The following is a 24,679-nucleotide window of genomic DNA, read 5'->3' as shown; positions in this document are numbered from 1 at the left end:
GGCAGTCTCGCTCCACACATGGAGGTATGTCTTATTTTCGGGGTATGTCTTATTTTCGGGGTGTGTCTTATATTTCACGAATGCTTAAAAACCCTGCCATGCCTTACTTTATGACTATGTATTAAAAAAGGGGAAACACGGTAGACTTCTGTGATTGGCTCACTGATTACAAGGCTTGGACAGTAGGTTTATTTCCCAATCCATGCATGGATCTGTGCTTTGCTCCAAAAGAGTATCCTCCCCATCTCTTTCTTGGACAGCTTTAAAAGGGGATTAGACAAATCAGGCTGGAGGCAGATTAATCAATTGAGAATTTGAGTAAGAGCTGAATCACACCTGTTCGTTTTGTTCTTTGAAGCACTTTTGACTCACTCTGGTCATTTGTTTCTTAAATTGGTACTCACCTTGCCCTGCCTTTGAAAGCTCACAGAGTGAAATTTGGTTAATACGTGAGTGCCTTTCTTTGGTTAAAAAGCAGATGATGAATCAACTTGAAAATTATTTAATCATTCGATGGTCCCCAAACAAATCACTTTTGAAAACTCTTTGATGCGTCAGCAAATTTCAAATGAGTTTTTCGATATTGTCTTACCTGATCTCAGATTTTAATAATGTTTCCTGAGCTGCACAGGAAATGACCCAGTGTGTGCCATCCCACCACAACCGCCCTGCTACTTCAGGTTGCTGTCTCCATGGCAACGGCATGATAGAACCAATCTGAATTCAATTTCAGGAGTAATGAGAGGAGATAATTTTGCACTCAATCAATCACTGTCAGTAGCTGCTATCAGCCAATCAGTCATTATGTCAGTCACACTCATAGTAAACCTTCCCCCCTCCTTTCTAGAAGAAGGTCCGGTCAGGGGAGAATGTTTTCACATCAAGAATACATCACTAAACTCTTGTCTGGCTTCAGAGCTAACAGGTACTACACCCAAGTTCTCATTGACCTCTGATTTTAAACCAGCCACTTTTGATCTGCCCACCTCTGGACATTGATCTGCTCACCTCTGGCATGTGTGGCCCCTTGAAGGGGCCAAGGAGAATGCTGAACAAGATCTCCATTTATCCCCATAGAATAAAAATAAGCAAATTTGCTCTATTTACATACTTTCCACAGGTTACAGAATCCAGTGTGGAATAAGAAGCCATTTAGTGTAAATTTTCCTTTTTCTACCCTTGCAGCTCTGTTTCCTGTTTATGCTTTTTTAAAGAATCAAATATGACCTTTCTGGACTTAACGGAGCCCCATTATTACCACCATACCATATCAGCTCTCAGCAGAGATTTATGCCTTTTCCAGACGTGCAAGCTAAGAGAGATTTTAAAGAATGTTCCCCCAGGCCTCTAACTTACTTTCAGTTCTAAGCTCAACTCACTTTGCAAAGACACCTTAGGCAAATGACTAGATCTGAACTGATGTACGAGGATTCAGAGGTGAGTGACAGCTTGTTGGCACCCCTCCCGCTAAGCTGGATTTAACCGAACCTCCACAAGCCCCACGGGAAGCTGGGAAGTCAAAGCAAGAACAACTGGATGGTGTTGATTCAGCTGTTGCAAAATTTATGTGACTTCTTGTACCTGTCACTGCATTTTCCTGACCAAGGAAGGCCACAGGAGGTGCAGAAAGACCTGGTTCTGACCACCCCCATGGCCTACTGGGCAGTCCCCAGCCAGGTGTGGTAGGACCTGGTCAAGGTTGCCTGTCAATTCCTGTTTCTGTCCAACCAGCATTCCACGTGAGTCAGTGAGGATTTGCTGAGGGCAGAGCTTGATTCAGGATGTAGACAGGTAGCATCCCTAGTTAGTCATGGTTCTCAAGTCACTCTTGGAGCCAGAGGCCTGGAATGCTGCTGCTGCCAGACAGAAAAAGTAGAGACCAGTTCCTGATTTATCCCTTCCATGTCTCTCCCTAAAAGGTTTGATCGGAAGTAAAACTGAGACCCCTGGTAAATCATTCCCTGGCTGGAAGTCAGGCTTCCTGTCCCCCAACTGTCACCTGGGGGCAGCTATTTCATTAGAAACAGGGCTCATTCCATCAGCTTTGCCAAAAGATCAGAAATCTTCTACCCCTGAACTGTGCCAGTTGGCATTCTAAGAGCAAATGTCTAAGAACTGGTACCTGAGTTTGATTTCTTTTCTCTTCCCTTCCTGTCCTTTTCCACTTGTGTTGTGCTTTTATAGATTGTACACTTGCAATTTATTGATTGCATGTAAGCCATTCTGGGAACCTTTTTGGTTGAAGGGGGGGGTTACAATTCCTAGTAGTAGTAGTAGTACAGTAGTAATAACAACACCTCTTCTTCAAAAGTATAGACCAGCCAGATATTTTGGACTACAACTCTCATCAGCCCTGGCCAGCATCTCTATGCCCACATCAGCTCTAGCATGCACGATGGCCAAGTTCACCCAAAAAGGCATAGCTAGAAGGGCTTTGCCATTCTGGAGCAAGTGCATTCATGAAAGGCTGAAGCATATCAGACAAAACCCAAAGAGAAGTGTCTGAACTAGGGCTGTGCAACCAGTTTGCCCAAATCTAAAAGTGAATTGGGCCAAACTGTGCTATATCCAGAATGGGTCAAGACAACTACAGAGTGGGTTGGGTGGACCCAAATCAATTTGTAGTGATTTCTGCCTTTGCAAAACCTCTTAAAGAAGTCTCTCTAAAGCCAGACAGACCATCTCCAAAGTGTTGCAATTATTAATTGCAGTGCCATACCCTCCTAGTATAAATTATATTGACTCTTCCATATATAGATTTCTTTTAGGGGGGGGCGCTATTTAGAAGTGAAATATTATGAAAGAAGGAGAAGGAGAAGAAATGTTTATTTGAGCTTGATTACAATTCACTAGAATCTTCAAGGGCCTTGTAAAATTGCTTTGTGGGATGGATCCTGTCCACATGCCACCAGCTGTCTGCAGAGAAGGGTAATTGTCCAGAAAAGTGTGACTATTTTGGATTGGATTGTGTAAAATATGGTTGGCAGTCCCTCCTGAAGGTTCCAGCTTTGTTTTCATATCCACCCTATTAACTTGAAGCACCTTACAGAGTGCACTCATTACGACAAGGTACATCATCCAGGTAAAAGTCCTGTAAAATTGACACAGAAATAGTATTTGCCTAGAGTTTAGGCAAAAATTAATCTGCAGATTTCCCCTCTTCAATTGGTTTGGTTTCTCCATCCCACTCCCTCCAAGAGCTATTAAAATCGGACCTGGCTTACCAGAATGAAATATTTATAGTGCTCGAGAAAGATGCAAAAATGTCGTTTTAATTGAAGCAAGAACCGAGGTGCAATGCCAGCTTTCATTATGCAAAGAATAATCCATCTCTATACTCCCACATAACCCCTCTTGCATGCCCTTCTTGTCCTGTGGACAGTGTGCTCTCAATATTTTTGAGTGGCCAGAGTGGGGCTAAGGAGAGAAGAGGTCCATATGAATCGATTCAGAAGAAAATACTTTACTCGAGTATCCTTCATCAACCTGAAGTGTTGTGCTGTGGGGGGGGGGGGACTTTTTCAGCCTGAGGGTCACATTCCTCCATGGGAAAATTTCTGGGGGCCACATAACTGCAGCAGGATGGACCAGAGGAAAAGTGGGCAGGGCAAAAGGACGTGACTCTTCACTTTGTTCAGTGGGGTACATTCCGCGCATGCAAGAGACAGAGGTCCAGACACTCACTCACATTTCTCTGCTCTCCATATGTTGTTGTTTAGTCGTTTAGTCGTGTCCGACTCTTCATGACCCCATGGACCATAGCATGCCAGGCACTCCTGTCTTGCACTGCCTCCCACAGTTTGGTCAAACTCATGTTCGTAGCTTCGAGAACACTGTCCAACCATCTCATCCTCTGTCGTCCACTTCTCCATCTTTCCCAACATCAGGGTCTTTTCCAGGGAGTCTTCTCTTCTCATGAGGTGGCCAAAGTATTGGAACCTCAGCTTCCTATATGCTCTCCATATAGGAAGAGCCATTGTTGCAGTTCAGCACTTGAGCCGGTTGTTGAGCACGGTTGGTGAGGGTTGCAGCTTAGCAGGGGGCACGATCTGGGCAGTGTCCTGAGGGACAGTTTGAGGAGCATTTGGGCCTGGGGTTCCCCCACTTCTGGTCTGCACCACTATTATGCTGCCATTTCCCCTGCCACTTCCAAGCCTGGCTCAGATCTTGAAGATGGCCATTATGTTGACTGCTACTGATGTTCAAGGGGGCAGAGGGGCTCTTTAGCTGAGCTTGGAGAGAGCAGCTTCTCAGTTGACCCAGCAGGTCAGAGTGAAAAGCGATGCCATTTATTCATGGTGTCCTGGCAGACCAGAGTTACAGCTAGGAGAAACTGCATTTCTTCCTCTGGATCCCCATATCTTCAGCTTTCTCCGTCATTTTGCATCACTGTGGCAGAGAGGGGAAAATATTCCCCAAGGAAACATTTTCATAGTGGAAAGGGTCGCATTGGCATTATTTTTTCCTGCATCATATTTCCCTTGTGAAAATATTTACAGGCAGACAGTAAACCAGGGCAGCTGTTCTAATGATTCTGGGCGTCTCTTTCCCTCTTTCCCTATTGGGCTTCCCCTCAAAAATGCATCTCCTTGGAATTGTACAAATATCCCAGATCTTCCAACTTCTTGTAGACAATTTTAACCAAGGCAGAGACATTGCTAGGAGTAGTCACTATCTGCACACAGTATTATTTAGCTCCTGTATTCATTCTTGAACCTAAAAAGGGGGAACCTGTTTGGTGCTTTTTCTTTAGGGGAGGAACATTTAAGGTGCCATAAAAAGGAACCTGTCCCTCTCAATCTTATGCAATTGGCATACCTTTATGGAATTGGCATACGTCACCTATTTTGCCATGTTGGACATCACAGAAATATATTGACAGATATGTATGGGTTCAGAGGGTCACTGCCATGGAAAGCATGTCCTGCTAAGAAGGGCTGAACAAACTGTGTATTGTTTAGCCTGGAGAAACGAGACAGGATAGCCCTCTTCAAGAACCTGAAGGGTTGACATATGGAAGAGGGGAAAGACTTGTTTTCTGCTGCTGATCCAGAGCACAGGACTTTATCCAACAGGACCAAGTGATAGGAGCATAGGTTATGATGAAACAATGGGAGAAATGTGTTGACAGTTTGACACATAGAGGGTTGAGTGATTTCTCCTTGGCTAGAAGTCATCCTGCAGCAGTTGCTGGGCAGCCCTTCTCTGGGAAGGCACAAGAACTCTGGATTTCCTACACTGAGCCCGGAGTTTGACTCTGTGGCCCGGAAGCCCATTCCCAGCTCATTATTTTGTAGGCCAAGCATATGTTCTTTGCCTAATCTATGGTGACACACTCTAACTCTCAGCCCAGCCCTGTCTGCCATATGGAGGATTTCAGTACATTACAAGGTAGTTGCTTGGGAGGCTGAGAATAATGTACAGTGGTACCTCTACTTACGAATTTAATGCGTTCCGAACACACATTTGTAAGTCGAAAAAATTTGTAAGTCGAATCCCATAGGAATGCATTGGGAGAAAATAATTGTAAGTCGAAGCAACCCTATCTAAAAATTCATAAGTAGAAAAAATCCTATCTAAACCGCATCCAAGATGGCAGACGGAGCTCCATTTGTAAGTAGAAAAATTCGTAAGTAGAGTTATTTGTAAGTAGAGGCACCACTGTACTACAGAAGCTCTGTAGAGAAGCAACTGATTTATATAAATACCAAACATTTGTTACAAGGGGAAAGCAGCAGGTTGGTCTCTTATTGTCTTCTAGGAAGCCAGTGTTCCCTTTCATTCCAGGGAGATCATGACTGCCAGGCTCTCCCTTCTAGTATCAGCCATGCCATCAGGCTGTAGCAGAGGGAGAGGTGGGGCTGCCCACAGGATCTCACCAACATCTCAGCTGACAGACCAGGAACTCTTGGCTCCTCCTATCCTTGAACTCCTTCCATTCCATAAGCCTGTTGGGTCAAGCCAGTCTAGTCCAGTGTCCTGTTTTCACAATGGCCAGATCCAGTCCTTTTTTTCCCTTAAAGAAATGTTTAGGGGTACTCTCATTTTCCTAATCATATTGAAATACTGCCCCTCAGTGAGGCCAAACTTAGATTCACAAAATGTTTAGGGATATGCGTACCCCTGCGTCTCCCCAGAACAAAAGCACTGGCCCTGTGGGAAACCCGCCAGCACAACCCAAGCACAAGAGCAGTCTCCTGTGGTTTTAAGCAACTGGTATTCAGAAGCATTGCTGCCTCTGACTGTGGAGGCAGAGCACAGCCATCATGGCGAGTAGCCCTTGATAGCCCTCTCTTCCATGAATTTGTCCAATCTCTTTTAAAAACCATCCAAGTTGGTAGCCATCAATGTCTCCTGTGGGCGTAGGTTCCATTGTTTAGCTATCTGCTGCATGGCCAACCATCCTGCTGAATTCACTAACAAGGAATGGGGAAGAAGTTAATTTCAGTTCACATTTCAATGTAACTTTCCCTGACTTGCACTTTCAAAACCCAGCTGTCCTTTGAAATATGCAATTCTCTGAATTTTGCAGTTCTCTGAATTTTTGCAACGCAGTTCTCCAAACCCACCCCAAAGTGTACAAAAATGCACATACTGGGGGAAAGTGTGCACAAAAATGAGCAAAAGTGAAATTCAAAATTGAAACCTCCTTTTCGTCTGATGCTGCAAGTGGCGACCTTTGCCTTACTCAGGGCTTGCCTGAGCAGCTGTTTGAGGGCTGAGCTGCAGGCTGGATTTTGATTCTGGCAGTTGCTGAAAGTGGGAGACCAGGATTGTGGCCATTACTGAGGAAAGCACTATTTGTGGGGGTAGTGGTTGGTTGGGAAGGGGAGCCCTGTAAGCATGTGCCTGTAAAGGTACTCCTCTCCCTCGTCCTCCTAAATATCAAAGGAAACTAAAGAGCCTAATATAGATATGAAAGATTACTCATGTAAATCAGACATAGGTGGGCATATCAGCCTATGGGGAGAGAAGAAGAGTCCTGCTGCATTAGACCATAGACCAAAGACCCATCTAGTCTAGCATCCTATTCCTACGGTGGCCAACAGTGGTGGACTTTGGGCTTTCAAATTTCAGTGGTGCCCCGTGTGACACCAAAATTTGGAACCTTCTGTTCTAAGTCATTGTTGTGGCACCCGCTGTGGCACCCTCTTGGCTTGGTGCTCAGTGTGGGCAAACTGATGGTGCTCCCCTGAATCGACCTCTGGTGGCCAACCAGATACCTATTATGGCAAGTCTGCAGGCAGGCTCTCAGTGCAACAGCACTCCCTCCCTCCTTGTGCTTCCCAGCAACTGGCATTCAACATAGTCATTGTGACTAGCAGCCATTGGTGGCCTTATTATCCAGTTAGGAACATGGGATGCTGCCTTATACTCATTTTTGGTCCATTGGTCATTTTTGGTCCATTGGTTCATCTTGTCAGTATTGTCTACATTGACTGGCAGCAGCTATCCAAGGTTTCAGGCATGGGCCCTACCTCTCTGGAGATGCTGGGGGTTGAATTTGGGACCTTCTCATGCCAAGCAGATGCTCTATCACCTAGCTATGCCTCCATCCTTAGTCTGTATTTTCACAGCCATGTGTTAATTCGTAAATTGTTCAAAATAAAAAAAAATCTTATGAAAATTCCTCTTCAGATACTTATTAAAATTTGCATGCAGTTTCTCTGAAAAGACACATCCCCAAGCATATGTTTGTACCTCCTTTGAAGCTGAGAATGATGTCAGATCATCTGAGGTGTGCAAAAGAGGAAGGATAACAAAAGTTTGGCTCTACACATTACTTCTGTTTGCATTGGTATCTGCAAAGAGCAAATGCCTCAAGTATTCCTCATTGTAAACATTCTTGCGATAGGAAGAAAAATTGGTCTGGAATCTCCTTCCTGACCCATGTAGTCAAACAAATGTGTTTTGTGGACCAGAAGAAAGGTGGGGGTGAGAAAGAGCACATTCATTGGTGACAGTCTCAACGCATTGGCTACTTTTCTCTCCAAAGCTGGAGAAGTGCAACCTGCTTACCTCCCCCCCCCCATTCCCTACAGGTCCTGTTCAGCCACACAGCAAATTACTTAAAAGGGCAAATGAAATGTTTGCTGTCCTGGCCAGCTCATTCCGTCCAAGGGAGCAGAACAAATAGTTTGAAGAGCACCAGCACAGAAGCAGCCGATTCCCTTTTCTTGCAGGGGTTGGAGAAGTTGCTGGAGGGATCAACATTTTTCTCAATGTTATGGCTGTAGTGATGTCAAAATCTTTTGAGACTCTCATTAACCATGGCCTGAAAATAACCTGGACTCAGCTATTTAGCCTGGTAAAGCTTGCATAAAACCATTTTCCCCTCCCCTATGGTGCTAATACACTCAAAATAATAAGCCAAAGAGGGTAGCTGCTGTGTCCCAGCATAACAGAGGTGGCCTTTTAGGAGAGAACGTAGAGAAGCTCAGTGGGGCACCTGCTTTGTATGCAAAAGGGATCCCAGGTTCCATCCTTGGCAGCTCTACTTAGAAAGGACCACAGATGGGGAAGAACTTTGCCACAGACCCTGCCAGTGAGGGTAGACAATGCTGGTCGAGATGGACCAAGAATCTAACGCAGCATGAAGCAGAGTATATGTCTTGAGATGCAGAAGGTCCTAGGTTCAGGTCCTGGCAATTCCACTCCAAAGAACATCATGATCAGTGGTCAGTGATGAAGCACAAGAGGCCATTGTGATAACCAAGATGACAAAGTTCACACCATACACTTAAATGACTTTCATACCACTTTAGGCTTTCCCCAAAACATCTTGGGAGACCTCCATTCCCCTCATTAAACCACTCGAGGAATTGTAGATCCAATCATCTCTGGGGATGCCATGATTATATAAAGTGGTAATAAAGGTAAAGGGACCCCTGACCATGAGGTCCAGTCGTGACCGACTCTGGGGTTGTGCGCTCATCTCGCATTATTGGCCGAGGGAGCTGGCGTACAGCTTCCAGGTCATGTGGCCAGCATGACTAAGCCGCTTCTGGCAAACCAGAGCAGCACATGGAAACGCCGTTTACCTTCCCGCTGTAGCGGTTCCTATTTATCTAGTTGCACTTTGACGTGCTTTCGAACTGCTAGGTTGGCAGGAGCTGGGACCAAGCAATGGGAGCTCACCCTGTCACAGGGATTCGAACCGCCGACCTTCTGATCAGCAAGCCCTAGGCTCAGTGGTTTAGCCCACAGCGCCACCTGGGTCCCTATATAAAGTGGTATCATAGTGCTTTAATTGTGTGGTGTGAATGTGGCCAATGAGAGTCCATTGCCACAGCCTTAAGGAGGTCCAGAAATGCAGGTATCACCATCACCACCATTGACCATTGGTCATACTGTCTGGTGCTGATGGAAGTTGGAAATCAACCGTGTCTGGAGCACCAGAGATTAGCCATGCTTGGTAAACAACAACCCATGTCTTCCCATATTGTAACAGTTACAGAGTTAGGTGGTGACTAAGGAAGGTGCAGGTTGCTTCTTTATTTTTATTATTGCATTCATATCTCACCTTTCCTGAGAGAAGCTCAATGTCGTGTACGTGGTTCTCATCATACCTGCCAAGTTCGGGACGTAAAGATCCGGGATCGGCAGCACGCGCATGACCGGAAGTTGCGTGACGCAACTTCCGGTGGCGCTTCGCCCTTCTATGGGCACCAGAAAATGGCGGCGCCAGTGCCGGAAGTCGCTTCAGCGCATGACCGGAAACACGTAAAGCGACTTCCGGCGCCGGCGCCGCCATTTTCTGGTGCCCATAGAAGGGTAAAGCGGCACCAGAAAAATGGCTGCCGGGCAGAAGCCGATTTAAGGGACAATACCGGGATTTTTCACTAAACGGGAGACCGCCGGGAAACGGTAAGAAAAAAGGGGTTTTCCCGGCGGAAACAGGATACTTGGCAGCTATGGGTTCTCATTTTATCCCTACAACAATCCTGTGAGGTGGGTTACTGTGTATAAACTCAGCACAGCACAAGCCCCAATATACTGTGGCCCTGTGTACAAGACCCCTTCCTCTAGTTCTTGGGCAAGAGTTCATAAGAGCATGTCTAATACACCTTTCTTCTCCCACTCCTGGATCTTTGGATCCAAGCCATTGTGCTGAGCAATTTTGGATGGAGCAAAGCATGAATGAAGCTAAAGCAGTATATGGCATGAAAAAGAAGCAGTTTTTATTTAGTGGTGCAGTGGTAAAATTTGATGTGCAGGAGGCCAGGAACTCATCATGAGAGCCCCCCCCCCTACCATAGGTACATCCCCAAGGAAAGTAAAAAAATGCAGGTAGATTTGTTGATCCACAATTATTACACACAAGCACAGCCAAAAAGAAGCTCAGTAAATGGCACAAGACCCAGTTTATTAGAATCAGCATGACTACAATTCTGTGTGCAGTTTCCCAGGACTGAGCTCTATTGAATTCAGTGGCGTGCTTACCGTACTTCTGACTTTATGGGTAAAATATATTGTAAAATCTGTTGAGCTTCAAGGGAAAATCTTCTGCCAATTAAAATGCCTTTAAATAGAAATGCAAACAACCTTGCAAAGAAGTGTTGTCATTTTAATTGCTACCATAAAGCAGGAAGCTCATGAAATGAAAGAAAATAAGTCTCTTCTTGAGGATTTTTTCTCATTTTCTCACTTCTGCTAGGCCAAACTGTCATGAACAAACTTGAAAGCCTTGTTATTACCTGATTCAGGTAGGTAGCCATGTTGGTCTGACATAGTCGAAATAAAAAATTGTCCAGTAGCACCTTAGAGACCAACTAAGTTTATTCTGGGTATAAGCTTTTGTGTGCATGCACACTTCTTCATATCTGAAGAATATCTGAAGAAGTGTGCATGCACACGAAAGCTTATATTCAGAACAAACTTAGTTGGTCTCTAAGGTCCTACTGGACAGTTGTTGTTGTTGTTGTTGTTGTTGTTGTTGTTGTTGTTGTTGTTGTTGTTACCTGTACCTACCAGAGCTGGGAAGGTCCATCAATTACCCTAGCACTTGAGCTGAAAACATCATTGCTCCTGCTCCAAACAAACATCCCAGAGCTGTGCTGCCTTGCATTCCGCTTCCACTGCACCCCTTTTGGTCATTAGATTTAAATAAATTTGCAGGCCCACACTGTTATACAAAGAGACAGGCTGTAAGACATTCCTTGCTGGTGGCCAAAGGCTAATGTTGGTCACTGTGACAGAGCATCCTGGCTGCCTGACCTCATTGGGGTCAGGATAGCTCCAACAACGGAAGGCAGGAACTGTGCCATTTCTAAGAAGACTGCAAAAAACACGGAAGGTTGGTCATGCATAATGTGGGTCAGTGTGACGACATTGCGCAGACATGGGAAAGCGATTAAATGCCTTCCCTCGAGCGCCCTTCATGTGCAGTCGCTTCGGGGGCGCCAACCTGCTTTTGCAGAAGTCCCACCGAAATCGTGATGCAGAGACGGAAGCCATGCATGGCTGATTGCCTCTCTTGCATCTGAGCATCTTCTCTCTAACTTACGCCGACTCCTTATTGCTAATCAAATCCAAAGCGGCTTTGTGTTTCCCCGCACCTTGCGGCACTGTTTTTAAAATTCACGACCCCTGAAGTGCCTTCGTCTTGGAGAGCTCTCTTTCGAGGTAGAGCGGCTGCTTTAATATTTACAGATAGACACACTAATTCCCTTGATGACGGTAATTAATGTGCTGCTTATATCCTATTATGTGGTGATTTAACGAGCTGGAGGGTAGCTTATGGATCCGCCGCTCCTCTTAAACCACTGAGCGACGCTCAGGCAGGAGAGAAGAATGCAGAAAATAGAGCATAAAAAATTCATGTTTTGCTAACGAGAATCTTTCAGATTAAAAAGGAAAAAAAGAGCCCACTCATAATAAATAGATGCTATGAAAACAACTGAGAGATTGCAACCCCTCTTCTTCTTCTTCTTTTTTTTTTAAAAAAGTGCCTCTTTTAATTGACAATTAAAACTCACTTTCATGTTCCTGGCTCACTCTTGGCTTTTTCTGTTGTATCTTACACAATGTTGACTTTTTTTTTTTGCGGAGGAGTAGGTTGTATCATGTGGCAAATGTCAGAAGTCCATTTCAGATGTTAGCCATCAGCAACAGCTCTTGTTATCCATGAGGGAGCCCCCACCCCCAAAAAATCATTGGATCTGGCCAGTCATAAGCCATGCTCTTCCCACCCCCCAAAGCTGAAAAATAACTCCATTTTGATTTCCAAGCCAATCCAAACTCCCCTTTGAAATCAAAGGGAATACTGATGTTTCTGTTGATTCAGAGGGGAGATTCAAGGGGGGTGCAGCCTCCTAAGTAGCTGAAAGGAGGGCAAACAGGAACCCACCACCCTAAGGGTCCTCAGTGGTGGTGGGTTGCTGTTTGTCCTCCACTCAATATTGAATCCAGATTTGGGGGTGGGGGCCTGCATGGGCTTCCCTCCAATAATGAATTCCTCTCCTCCCTCCCTGGTTGCTTCTTCTCTTCTCCGTCTTCACTGCTGCTACTATCAGCTTGTTTCCCAGTAGGGTTGCCAGGTCAGAAGCCTGCCAGACCCTGAGAGCTCAGGGCCCAAACCTGAGACCTCTGGTGATGTCATGGGAGCTGGGTCCTGGTGAGACCCAGAGAGAGACTGAGGTTCTGGTGAGCCCTGGAGACTGAGGTTAGTTGGGACAGGGGAGGAAGGCATGGAGCAGGACAGGAAACCCCCCCCCCCGCATTCCTGCCCCCCTAGAGTTTCAAGCCCTCCTGGAGCTGGGCAGGTAAAGCTAGAGAACAGGTCAGCCAGCATAGGTATCTACTGCTCCTCTTCCTCCCTACCAGATGAATTGTCAGGGCAAGAGTGAAGGGCAAGGGAACAAGCCCCTGCTAACTATATGCCCTAAATGGCCTCGGTCCAGTAAACCTGAAGGAGTGTCTCCACCTCCATCATTCTGCCTGAACACTGAGGTCCAGCACCGAGGGCCTTCTGGCAGTTCCCTCGTTGCGAGAAGCCAAGTTGCAGGGAACTAGGCAGAGGGCCTTCTCGGTGGTGGCACCTGCCCTGTGGAACGCCCTCCCAACAACATGTCAAAGAGGAAAACAACTACCAGACTTTTAGAAGACATCTGAAGGCAGCCCTGTTCAGGGAGGCTTTTAATGTTTAATATATTACTGTGTTTTATTTTTCTGTTGGAAGCCGCCCAGAGTGGCTGGGGAAACCCAGCCAGATGGGCGGGGTATAAATAATAAATTATTATTATTATTATTATTATTATTATTATTATTATTATTAGGGGTGAGCAGGTGGAAGTCAAACCAGGAAGGCTTCTTCTTTGAGTAGGATTTTTATCCATGCCAGATAAGAATTTTGTGGTTGCAGTGTGTGCTGCCTTACTGAAGACATGTTTTACAGGTTAGGAAGAGGGGTGTGCTTTTTTTAAGCAAACAAATATATGGATGAAATAATATACAAATACTGCATGAAGAGTGCAAAGGTTTTTGGACAGCTTGGGTGAAATAGACATTTGCCTACATCCACCCTCAGTGTTAAAATGCACATTGTACCATCTTAATGGTCATGAAACAGAAAAACCCTTGGATACAGGAAGCCAGACGTTCCAAGAACCCAGTTTAAAAAAGAGATACGGTCTCAAGGACTTAAGACTCTCTAGAGGAAAGTGGAAAGAATGCAGCCCGAACTGGGAAGCAGGAGTGTTTTCTCTGAAACGCGTTGCTGTTAAATTCCCACACAATAGCATGTAAAGCTGCTTAAATGTGGAGCAGCGCAGCCTGCTTCCACACCTACATATGAAAGGTCAGCACTGCCTTACTGTAAGGCAGTCAAATGTGATTTGAAAGAGAAAAGAAATCCTTTTCTTTTTTTTTAGTGCTGAGTACTCTGGGTTGCAGTATCAACAACTTGTGCAGTTCTAATATTTATCAGGCAAAAGGAAAAGAATTCTTAGAGTGGCAAAGGAGAGGGGGGAGAGAGAGAGACAATGACATCTAAGGGGTGTCAGACACAGGAGGTCTGTAATGGTGGTAGCAGCATGTAAGGCAAGGCTTTGCTCAGTGGTTGAGTACCTGCATGTCCAAGCTCCCAGGTTCGATCTCTGGTGTCTCTAGGCAGGGCTGGGGAAGCTGCTGCCTCCCAGAGCTAATGTGGCATCCTCCAGATATGGTTGGAGGATCATCCCCCTCACCCCCAACTGCTATGGCCAATCGTTGGGGGTTTCAGGAAGGTCATAAATATCTCAATTTCTTTATTAACAGTAGGGACAAAATCTAAAGGCATGGAAATGGGAAACAACTCCTCTCTGGTGTCTTCTAATTCCATGCTGCTCCCCTGCCCTTTTATTTTATGTCTTTGATTTTGCAGGGCAAATTAATCTTTTCCCCTGTCAAGATGTACTGTCAATAAGATAAAGCCAGCACAACAAGTAATTTAAATAATGGAATAAAAAGTCACAAGGAGGTCAAAATTCTGGAGCAAAGTTTTCAATTGCCCCACCTGAGTCAAGGGTCCAGGTGCCAGGACGCTCCTTTCTTTTCCCCTCATCCCTAAGGGGTTATTGTTTAGACCAGGGCTCACCCACATTTTGTGGGCCCGCCTCTTTCTCTGCTCTTTCAAATGTGGCAGCCATTTTATGTTATGCCACTCACACCATGGCAACCATTTTGCGACTGGCACTCACACACACCTTCCAAATTCCAGATGTGCTCACTGATCCAAAAAGGCTGGTGTAAGCCGGAAAGCAGGGCCAGGGTTTATTCCAATTTCTGTACAGTTGAGGTGCTCCATAAAGATGATGATGATACACTAATAATAATCTTCTGTAATAAGCCGGGAACTTCTAGCCATTTAATGCATGGAGATTTGACTGTGTGGAAAGGCCTTTAATTTTACTGGTTTATCCGATAGACAGTTCATTTACCATTAAGAAATGCTAGATTAAAAAATGTTAGAAGGCTTTACTTTTAAAACACACACACTCCAACAGACTTTGAGACATCATAGTTCTAGAAATATAATACTTCTTACAAGTATTTTTTTTCCTCGCTAGAGAAAGCCCAAGGCATGTTAAATGTATTTCTAATTTTCCATCTGTTGAGAGGTTCAGATTGTACAAGACTCAGTCCAGAAGAGTTTGTTATTCCAGCTGGTAAACCACTTGAAATGTAAAAATGCTTTATAGGAAGTTTCCTTTTCAGGCTACAAGTGACGCTAAATGTTGCATGACTAGGTTTTCTCCTTTTTTATAGCCCTTTTGTAGTTACCAAATGAATTTCCATCTGCACATCAGTTGCACCCAAAGTCTCAGCTATCTTGACTATTTTAGATTTTTATTTTTTTATTTTGCTAAGAATATCAAGTGCAGAAGCTGTGAGGAAAATGTTCTCTGACCTAACAATTTACTGCAGTACAGAGCTGAAACTAGTTTGTTCCCAAAGATTCCTTTCCATCAATTTTGAAGCTGAGTGTTCATCAAATATTGCCTGGACTTGGTAGTAGTCATCAAATATTTGATATCTGTATTTGACACCACACATGGCAGTTGAGAACAGGCACTATTTGGTAGCTGACATGCAATGGTGCATCATATTTGTTCAGTTTGTTTAAAATCTTTGTATACTGCCCTTATGCTGGATTGCATTCAAAGCAACTTAACAAACTCAATTAAAAATATCATGAAAAGGATTACAGTATCAGTCTTCATAAAACACACAATTGTACAATACCATCATAAAATAAATCCTTAAACATACAAGATTGAGATCACTTAGCCACAATGGCTCAGGCACTGGTGGATTACTGCCTTTTGCTCCACGTAGCCCTACCCTACCCTAAAAGCTGATCCAGAAGCAGCAGGCCCAGCTGTTGACCAGAGGTGGTTATCAACAACAGCATCATGCCCTCCAATGCAACACAACCCAAATCCGGGACACCAACTTCTGGGTCTGAAATCTTTCACAAGTCATGTGACCTGCACAAGATTGTAGACCCAGAATAAGTGCTTTTTCAGGCACAGCACCTAAAAATGTGGGCCTGAAAAAAATGCTTTTTCAGGGCAATATCTCCTCCCAAAACCACTCAAGAGGAAGGCACCCAAAATGACCACCGTGCTCTCGCAGTGGAAAATGCGATGTCCCATTTTTTTCCTGGGGCAATTGACGGGTATGCAACACATAGACATGCAGACACAACATGCTTTCAGGCCAAATTTAAGCCGCTACTGCTAGTATATAAAGCCCTAAATGACTTGGGTATGACATACCTGAAAGGACCACCTTTTGCCATCCATTCCTGCTCACTGTTTGAAATCTGCTGGAGAATTGTGGCTAGCTTATGGCATCTTTGAAAGAGACTTCCACAGGCATGGCACAGCCTCAGAAAAGGCCCGCTCTTCCTCCAACCACCCATTTAGCCTCCACAGGTGAAGGTGCCCAGAGGAGAGTCTCCAATGGTGATCTCGGCTGTTGGAGGGGGGATGGTGGCTCATATGGAAGTCTGTGGTTCCTTAGTCTGATCCAGGTCCACTTAGGGTTCAGAAGGTCAACACCAGAGGTTTTGAATTGTTCCCCAAAATGAACTGGGAGCCTGTGAAGCCATGGTTTGGCATGACACCTGAACACCATTTGAACTACTGCGGTTTGCAAGTTGCCATGCAACTAGGATTATAAACTATGGTTTGAGTTGTTGTTCTGCCCAGCATCTGGGAATTTGCAAGTAAGGCAGCAGAAACTATTACAAACTCCAGTTTCCCTGTACATCAATTTTAGGAGCTTCTACTGCAATGCACTCTACGTGGGGCTACCTTTGAAGGTGACTCGGAAACTACAACTAATCCAGAATGCGGCAGCTAGACTGGTGACTGGAAGCGGCCGCCAAGACCACATAACACCGGTCTTGAAAGATCTACATTGGCTCCCAGTACGTTTCTGAGCACAATTCAAAGTGTTGGTGCTGACCTTTAAAGCCCTAAATGGCCTAGGTCCAGTATACCTGAAGGAGCGGCTCTACCCTCATCGTTCTGCCCGGACACTGAGGGCCGTCTGGCGGTTCCCTCGTTGCGAGAAGCCAAGTTGCAGGGAACTAGGCAGAGGGCCTTCTCGGTGGTGGCGCCTGCCCTGTGGAACGCCCTCCCAACAGATGTCAAAGAGGAAAACAACTACCAGACTTTTAGAAGACATCTGAAGGCAGCCCTGTTCAGGGAGGCTTTTAATGTTTAATAGATTACTGTGTTTTATTTTTCTGTGGGAAGCCGCCCAGAGTGGCTGGGGAAACCCAGCCAGATAGGCGGGGTATAAATAATAAATTATTATTATTATTATTATTATTATTATTATTATTATTATTATTTAGAATTGTGGTTCTTCGGATCTGTGTGCAGTGTATACACTGGCCCACGTGCTCCAGCTGAGCTTTGCTTGAGCAGCAATGCCTCTCTGAGCTCTGGCATGTTCTTGTATCCTTGGTTGTTCTTCACTCCTGGTTTGCTCTGTTAGTCCTGCCTCTTGGTTTATCCTTCAGTCTTGACTTTCTCTCCACTCCTGGCTCCTTGCTATGTTCTTCAATTCTGATCCCTTTTCTCTTGGTTCCTGGTTCATCTCAGACAGCTCCCTGTGGATTAGTTATAACAGTGTGGAGTGTAAGCCATGGTTTGGCATACAAATTACCATGCTTTGGTGCTGTAGCTGAACGACCCAATGTACATTGCAAAGTTGCACCTAGCAACTTGAGTGAGTAGGAAGGAGGAGGGGAAGAAGCCTTTGCTTTCTTCAAGGTCACCTTTTCCTGAAGTTGGGGAATGGGAGATCCAAAAGAACTCTGTTACAGCTTTTGAAGGCTGAGGGCAGCTGAGATACTATTGAGTCTCTCAGGAGCAGCTTGAGGAAGGTCTTCTGCCACACCTGAGCCAGACTCTCATTTATCTGAGCCACTGTGCTCTGACTGCTAACAACCAGCCCAAATTGGCTTGCCTTCTTCACATTTGTCAAGGAGCCAGCTGGATTGCCTCAGCTGTTGTGGCTGAGAAGGAGGAGGAGGCAGCAGCAGCGAGAGGATCAGAGGAAGCTTGAAGTCATCATCACTCTTACTCAGTTTACCTTTCTTTCCCTCTTAATTTCTTTTTTGCTTCCAGGGTTTCTTTCTTTGTCGCAACTATCTCTTTTGGCTTGTACATTTCCTGGTGTGTTTAAGAAGGATGGGTCCCCCACCCAATTAGTTAGGAAGGTGCCATCAACAGGGATAGACAAATCTGACAATTTTGGTTTCTACCCATTTCTCCTTTTGCAGTCTTAAATTCAGTTCACATTTCCACATCAGTTTGGGGTATACGTAGGTAGATAGATAGACAGACAGACAGATGGATTCCTAACAATAATTCATCAGCATTAGTGTGCATTTCTCCCAATATGCTTTTTTGTTTTGTTTTTGCAAACAATCCTCTCTAACAATGCACTTTTGTATGTTATTACTTGTTGTATGTATTACTGAAAACTAATACAAGCCTTTTGATGCACACCTTCCCCAAACATATTGTTGCACGTCACTCCTGTCTCTGAGTGGTGCAAGATTCTGGGGGTTCCAGACCCCGGGTCTTGCTTCTCCCATAGCCACAGCCTTGGATTCAAGCAGAAATCAACCATCGCGCTCAAATGTTGCACTGCCTCTTCTCCCTTCTGCTTAGTTTCTCTGTCACATTACTCCTACTCCTTGCTCTAAGCTTCTAACTCGCATTGCCTCTAACTCTCCACTCTAAACTCTTACTTTATCTGTTGAGGGCACCTACCCATTTAACATCTGGTTCAAGTCCTCCAGTCCTCTGTTTTGTTAAAATGTCTCATCGCTCAGGCTATCACCCCGCAAGAAGCTTAGCCTGGCTTAATTAGCTTTTGACACTTGCTGATTCCAGTGGATTAGAAGTGTCTAGCACAAAATTTAGCACCCAACGCCCTAATTAAATACCTACTGGACCTGGGAATTTAGGGGAGTCTGGCACCCACAAACTCATAACTATGCATTTTTTTCTAGTTTATGTGGTTGGTGAAGTGCAATGCCCAGTTCTGAGAAATGCAAACTCCCAAGAACTGCTGCATCTCCATTCAAATCATTTTAGGATGGGCAAGTTGGGTGATTTTGTATTGTGATGCCACTTGAACCAAATCCCCCCACCCCATCACCAACTTTTAAAATCGACATCTACGCATGTGTGCCTTTTGTCTTTGGGGACCTTAAATTCTTATATTATGCCACCCCCACGTCAGAGGACAGATCCTGGGTGCTGTTCAAACCCATGAGGCACAGCCCATCAATTTGACTTCAGGGTCAAGACTTCAACTACCCGCCCCCCCCCAACTCTCAATCCACTGTAGAAGTTGCAGCTGGGTCTGTCGGGGGGAACCGCTGAGCTCTAAATCTGTTTCTAGCTTACATTAGGCAAACATTTAACAAACATTTTGCAGCATGTATTAACGTTTGTTTTTATGAACAGTTTTCAGACAAACACAACTGGAATAGATGAAAATTATCTTTCCCCAGTATTTTTGCAGAAATAAACCAGCCCTGCAGACAGTTAGTGCTCAGAAGCTAAATTCATGGGCTTCAAATTGTTTGCCAGGCAAGATTTACAAAGCCCATATTCTCTGGCTATCAAGGCATGGGCTCAGATATAGAGTCAAGCCCCAGATTTTAACCACCCTCATCGAAAAGACTGCTGTGGAAAGAAGAGTTGGTGGCAAGCATTCCTTCATGGGAAAAGCATTGTAAATATCAGAGGCCACAGCTGAGAGTCTGGGCTGGTGATAAACAGGGGCCGGGCTATAAAGAAGAGCAGTTTTTGAAAGATTTTTACAATACTTGTGTCCCTTCACTGCTGTGTTTGTTCCCTTTTGCGATACTTTTGAATGCAGTGTGCCTTGGTGCAAAGCAAAGCTTTTGAATTTACTTCAAAACCAGAAACAGACTCTTATTTTCTAATTTATTCCCCATCCCCTATTTTCCTGCAAGGTGCTCAAGGAGGTGTACATGGTTCCCCCCCCCATCCTCATTTAATCTTTGCAACAACCCTATTGAGTAGGTTACGCTGAGAGGTTACGCTGATTGGCCCAAGTTTGGCCCAGTGAGTTCTATGGCCAAGTGGGGATTTGAATCCCAACCACTATATGCTATACTGGCTCCCTCTGCACTCTAACCACTTAACCACTGCACCACACTGCTTCTCCCGTGCCAGGCTGTGGAAGGTATGGGACTCAGAGACAGCTATCCAGTCCTCTCCCCCAGCCCCAGGCCGCATCCTCATTTGCCACACTTCACACCCATCCAGAATGCATTTTTCAAGGTGGTTTTGCATTGTGATATATGCATATACCACACTGCATCATGATATTGTGATAGGGTTGTTATTATTATTATTTATTAAACTTAATAGTTGTTTTTTTCACCAGAGTAACTCAAAGCAAAAAGTTTTTTTGCAGGGGCATTGTCTAGCGGACCACCCATCCATGCATGCCCAGTCAGTGGGTCCGGGGCAGAGCCAGCGGCGAGCGAGCAGGGGGAGGCATGCTTGGGCCAGATCAGCTCGTCTCCTACTCGCCTCTCGTCCGTGATGGCCAATGACAAGCTGGCCAACAAGCTGAGCTGCCGCTTTCAAATTGAGGAGCACAATGGTGAAGCCGAGCAGCAGCCGCCCGAGCCTTGGGCAGCGGTGCCAACGGCGAGCTGAGCGGCGGCACCCAACACCACACCTGTAGCCCCTACACCAAGTCCCCATATGATGTGTCTTGTGTGCAACACATCATATGGGGACTTCCAGCGAGGCAAAATGACAGGCTCCACGGCAGCGGGCAGCTTCTGAAGCCAGCCAGAGCCAACTGCGCTGCCAGACTGGCTCCGGGCTGCTGAGACTGCCGCCGCTGCCGCTGCCACGTTTCCCGGGGACATTAGATGAAATCCGGGGGGATTCTGGGGATGGGATTTGTCTGGGGACAAATTTGCAAATCAGGGGACTGTCCCCGGGAAGCGGGGACGTCTGGTAACCCTATTATAACAGCTCCATGGAGTCAGCTGGCTGTATTCTGGCCAGAACTGCAACATAGAGGGTGCCCTTGTTCTATAGCACCTGGTTTGCAGGGAGACCAGGACACTAATGGAGCAGGAGGTCAGGAAGACTGGCTGCTGGGGACTGAGTTCAAGAGATGGAGTCACATTCTTTACAGCAGGAAGCAGTAGGCTGGCTTCTGGGTTGGCAGTTTGAACTAAGCAGAAAAGTTGTCTTGCTGTAATCTATTACAAGTTGCATTGGTTGTGGCATTTGCTGTTGCTGTTTTAAAACCTGATAGGAACGTAGTAAAATGCAAACCATTGGTCCATCTAGCTAGGTATTGTCTACACTGACTGGCAGCAGCTCTCTGGGGTTTCAGGCAGGAGTCTCTCCCAATCCACCGGGAGATGCCAGGGGTTGAACCAGGGACCTTCTGCATGCGAGGCAGATGCAGAGCTTCCACATGCAAGACCAAGGCAAGGCGGACCTTCTACATGCAGGGCAAGTGCTCTACCTCTGAGCTACAGTCCTTCCTGATCATCATTAGGGATGATCTCCCACCCCTGCTGAGGATCAAGAGGAGCACGGCATTTTGGCACTCCTGAGTCACTGGTGGGCTTCCCAGAGGTATTTGGCTAATCACTGAGAAGCAGATGCTGGACAAGGTGGTCTAGCTGGGTTCTTCTGATGTTTTAATGTCATGTGCAAATCAGAAAATTAAGAGAATGTTCCTCAAGGCACAAAGGTTGCCTTCTGACTTCTCTCTTCCCAGGTTGTCAAACACACACACTGCCCATTTGATGTGTGGTTTAATTAAGTGTTTCAATTTCTTGAGAGAGCCTCCAGTAGCAACACTGGCCATAAATGAGAAGAATTATGACCTGCAAAGAAGCAGCTCAGTCATTGGTGGCTCACCAACCTTCTTTCCCATTAAGATTGCTATTAAGTAATGGGATTTTTAAAATGTATTTTGCTTATGTACAAAATACATAAGTATGGAGGGAGGGGGGGAATCCTTCATTTGTGTTCCATCTGGAGAGTTGCATAAGCTGCTTTTGGAGATTAGGAGGGTTACCTGGGATGGAAATGGGCAGGAGTAAATGTAAGCGAGCAGGATTTTTGCTGAGCATGGGCAGAGCTATATTTAGCCGATGTAGCCACATCGCTTCAGAATGAGTATGCACACAAATGTCAGGGAACAGCCATGGCTCAGTGGGAGAACAACATGTTTTGGTTAAAGAAACATGCATATTCTGAATAATCATTTTGATTAATTAATTTTGCTGCCTCTAATCATGGGGAAGGGCAAAAAGGCAGAGCAGGGCTGCATGAATCTCAAGCCTGAGGGACCAAATGTGGGCCCCAGACCTCTCTGTGTGGCCCTTGGGACCCTCCCCAAGCTATACTCCCCTGCTCCTGGCACACACCCTCCTCAAATGCTTTTTCCTGGCTTGAACGTGTCCTTGAACTGTGGACTGCTACGCAGGATGGAGAGACACATCCCTGCATTTGTTCATGTAGAAACCTCTGACTTTCAAAAAGCTGGAATCTACTCTACTGCCCAAAGAGTCATGTCCATTGCCCCCCAGCCGCCTGTGACCATATAACCGTAGAAAGGTTCCCTGCAGGAAATGTGTCCCTCGGGTAGAAAACGGTTTCCTACCTGAGAGCTAAAGCATGGCACTAAAACGGAAGTGCAGTTGGACTGTAGTGGATCAATATAGGTAATTGTAATGGTGTTGGTTGCTTCCTCACGAGTAAGCAGCTCCGAACCCCATGCTTGGTTTTTACAGGGTTTATTTATATACATATGTACAAGACAGAACATCAAAAAGCATGACTGTACTATTCCGATTCAGAATCAGGAAGCACCTCCCGTCATGACTTCCGCCAACACAGCCCCCTGGGCACCCTAAACCTCCTCCGTTGCTCCTTCCTCCTTTCCCCCCTTCTCTGTTGTGGTGAGGGTGCTGGTGGAGCGCCTTCTCCGCTAGAGCTGCTCAGCTGAGGGACCGGTGCTGTATCTTCTGGAGCCTCCCCCTCGAGAGTGCTTTGGTCCGCCCCCTGTAGCCCTCTCTCTGGAAACCTAGCCTCCTCAACATCCCTGAGGGTCTGCACCTTCTCCTGAGCCCCAGTTCCACCTTCCAGAGGAAGTTGCCAGATCCGAGAGCCCCTGTCCCAATCTACCGGGCTCTCCACTGACCCCTGGTGGTCCCCTGACAGTAATGAAGAACTTATCACCAAGCTCAAAACCATGGATGGACCTGGTTTGAACAGAGACATAGGATTCTTATCTCATTATACATGATAAAGCGATCTTCAGCCATCCCAACCCTTGCTTTTTCGTGCAAGACCATTTGCAGTCATTTACAGTCGTCAACAGCTATCAGTCAATCACCCATTTCCACCATCCTTCTGAGTGATTACCCCCCCACCCTTTCCCTACATAAATGCCTGGGGACTTCTGCTTCAGTGTATCTGAAGAAGTGTGCATGCACACGAAAGCTCATACCAAAATAAAAACTTAGTTGGTCTTTAAGGTGCTGCTGGAAGGAATTTTTTTATTTTGTTTCGACAACGTCAGACCAACACGGCTACCTACCTGTAACTAGTAATGAAGATTGTTGTCATAGGCTTGGGGGGGAGGGGGGAGTTAGAATCTATAAGAGAAAACCTGGTGAACTGCTCAGACTAGTCCCTTTGTTAAGTTAATGGCCTTAGATGTCCAGTTAAATAGTTCCATTTACTCATCTGAAAGGCTCTCCATGGAGATAAAAGGGTGGGCCTTTTCCCACCTCACTTGGCTGTATGCCACATCCTCCTAGGATGGAGAACATGAGGCCAAAGGGAGCTGAGAGTTGTGTGTGTGAGTGCTTTGTTGGAGTGTCAATGCTGTGAGTCCCTCGAGCCTATGCTTTTCTTTATACGTATACATGACGTATATGTAAAGAAAACCATGTATCCTAAAGACATCACAGTCTCCATTGACCTTCATTCCAAGGAAACCAAACTCTGGGTAAGTGTAGGCATCCCTAGAGTCCCTAGAGTCGCTTGCCCCTTGGAAATTGGGGTGCATGCACCAATATATGGTGGGTAAATGTTCCGTGGACAGAACAGATCTATTCATGTAACTATCTCCTTTGCCTGCAGTTTTCTGCAAGACAACACCTGGCCACTGCAGATTCAAATTCATGGCATGTCATGTACCAGACTTTCAGAGGAGGGGACATTATCCAAGGTTAACAGGATGCGCTTTCTGCCAGTCTCTCTTTTTCCTACTTTCTTGGATGGGGCCTGTGTGCCACTGAAACGGAGGCAGATTTATCACCAAGCATGAAAGTAAAGAGCAATATCAGGAGCCAGTTCCAGTTTCTCCAACTTCTTAATTGCCAAAGTGACCTGCAAGGCCTTGGTTTTTCTTAGCAGCACTGGCTGCTGTCCCTTTGAGGGTTCAGAATCTGTCAGTGTGCTGTTGTGGAGAGGACTTCCTGATTCCCCTCACCTAAGCTGATTTTGCAACCACTCATGGAATCATAATATAAAGACTGAATTGGATCTGGCTATAATGTGGTCCACATTGCATGGAAAAGTGATGGCAAGGGAGGGGTGTTTTGTGTGTGTGTGTGTGTGTGTGTGTGTGTGTGTGTGTGTGT

Source organism: Zootoca vivipara, chromosome 14, assembly GCF_963506605.1.
Source record: "Zootoca vivipara chromosome 14, rZooViv1.1, whole genome shotgun sequence".
Lineage (NCBI taxonomy): Eukaryota > Metazoa > Chordata > Lepidosauria > Squamata > Lacertidae > Zootoca > Zootoca vivipara.
This window is presented reverse-complemented; position numbering follows the sequence as displayed.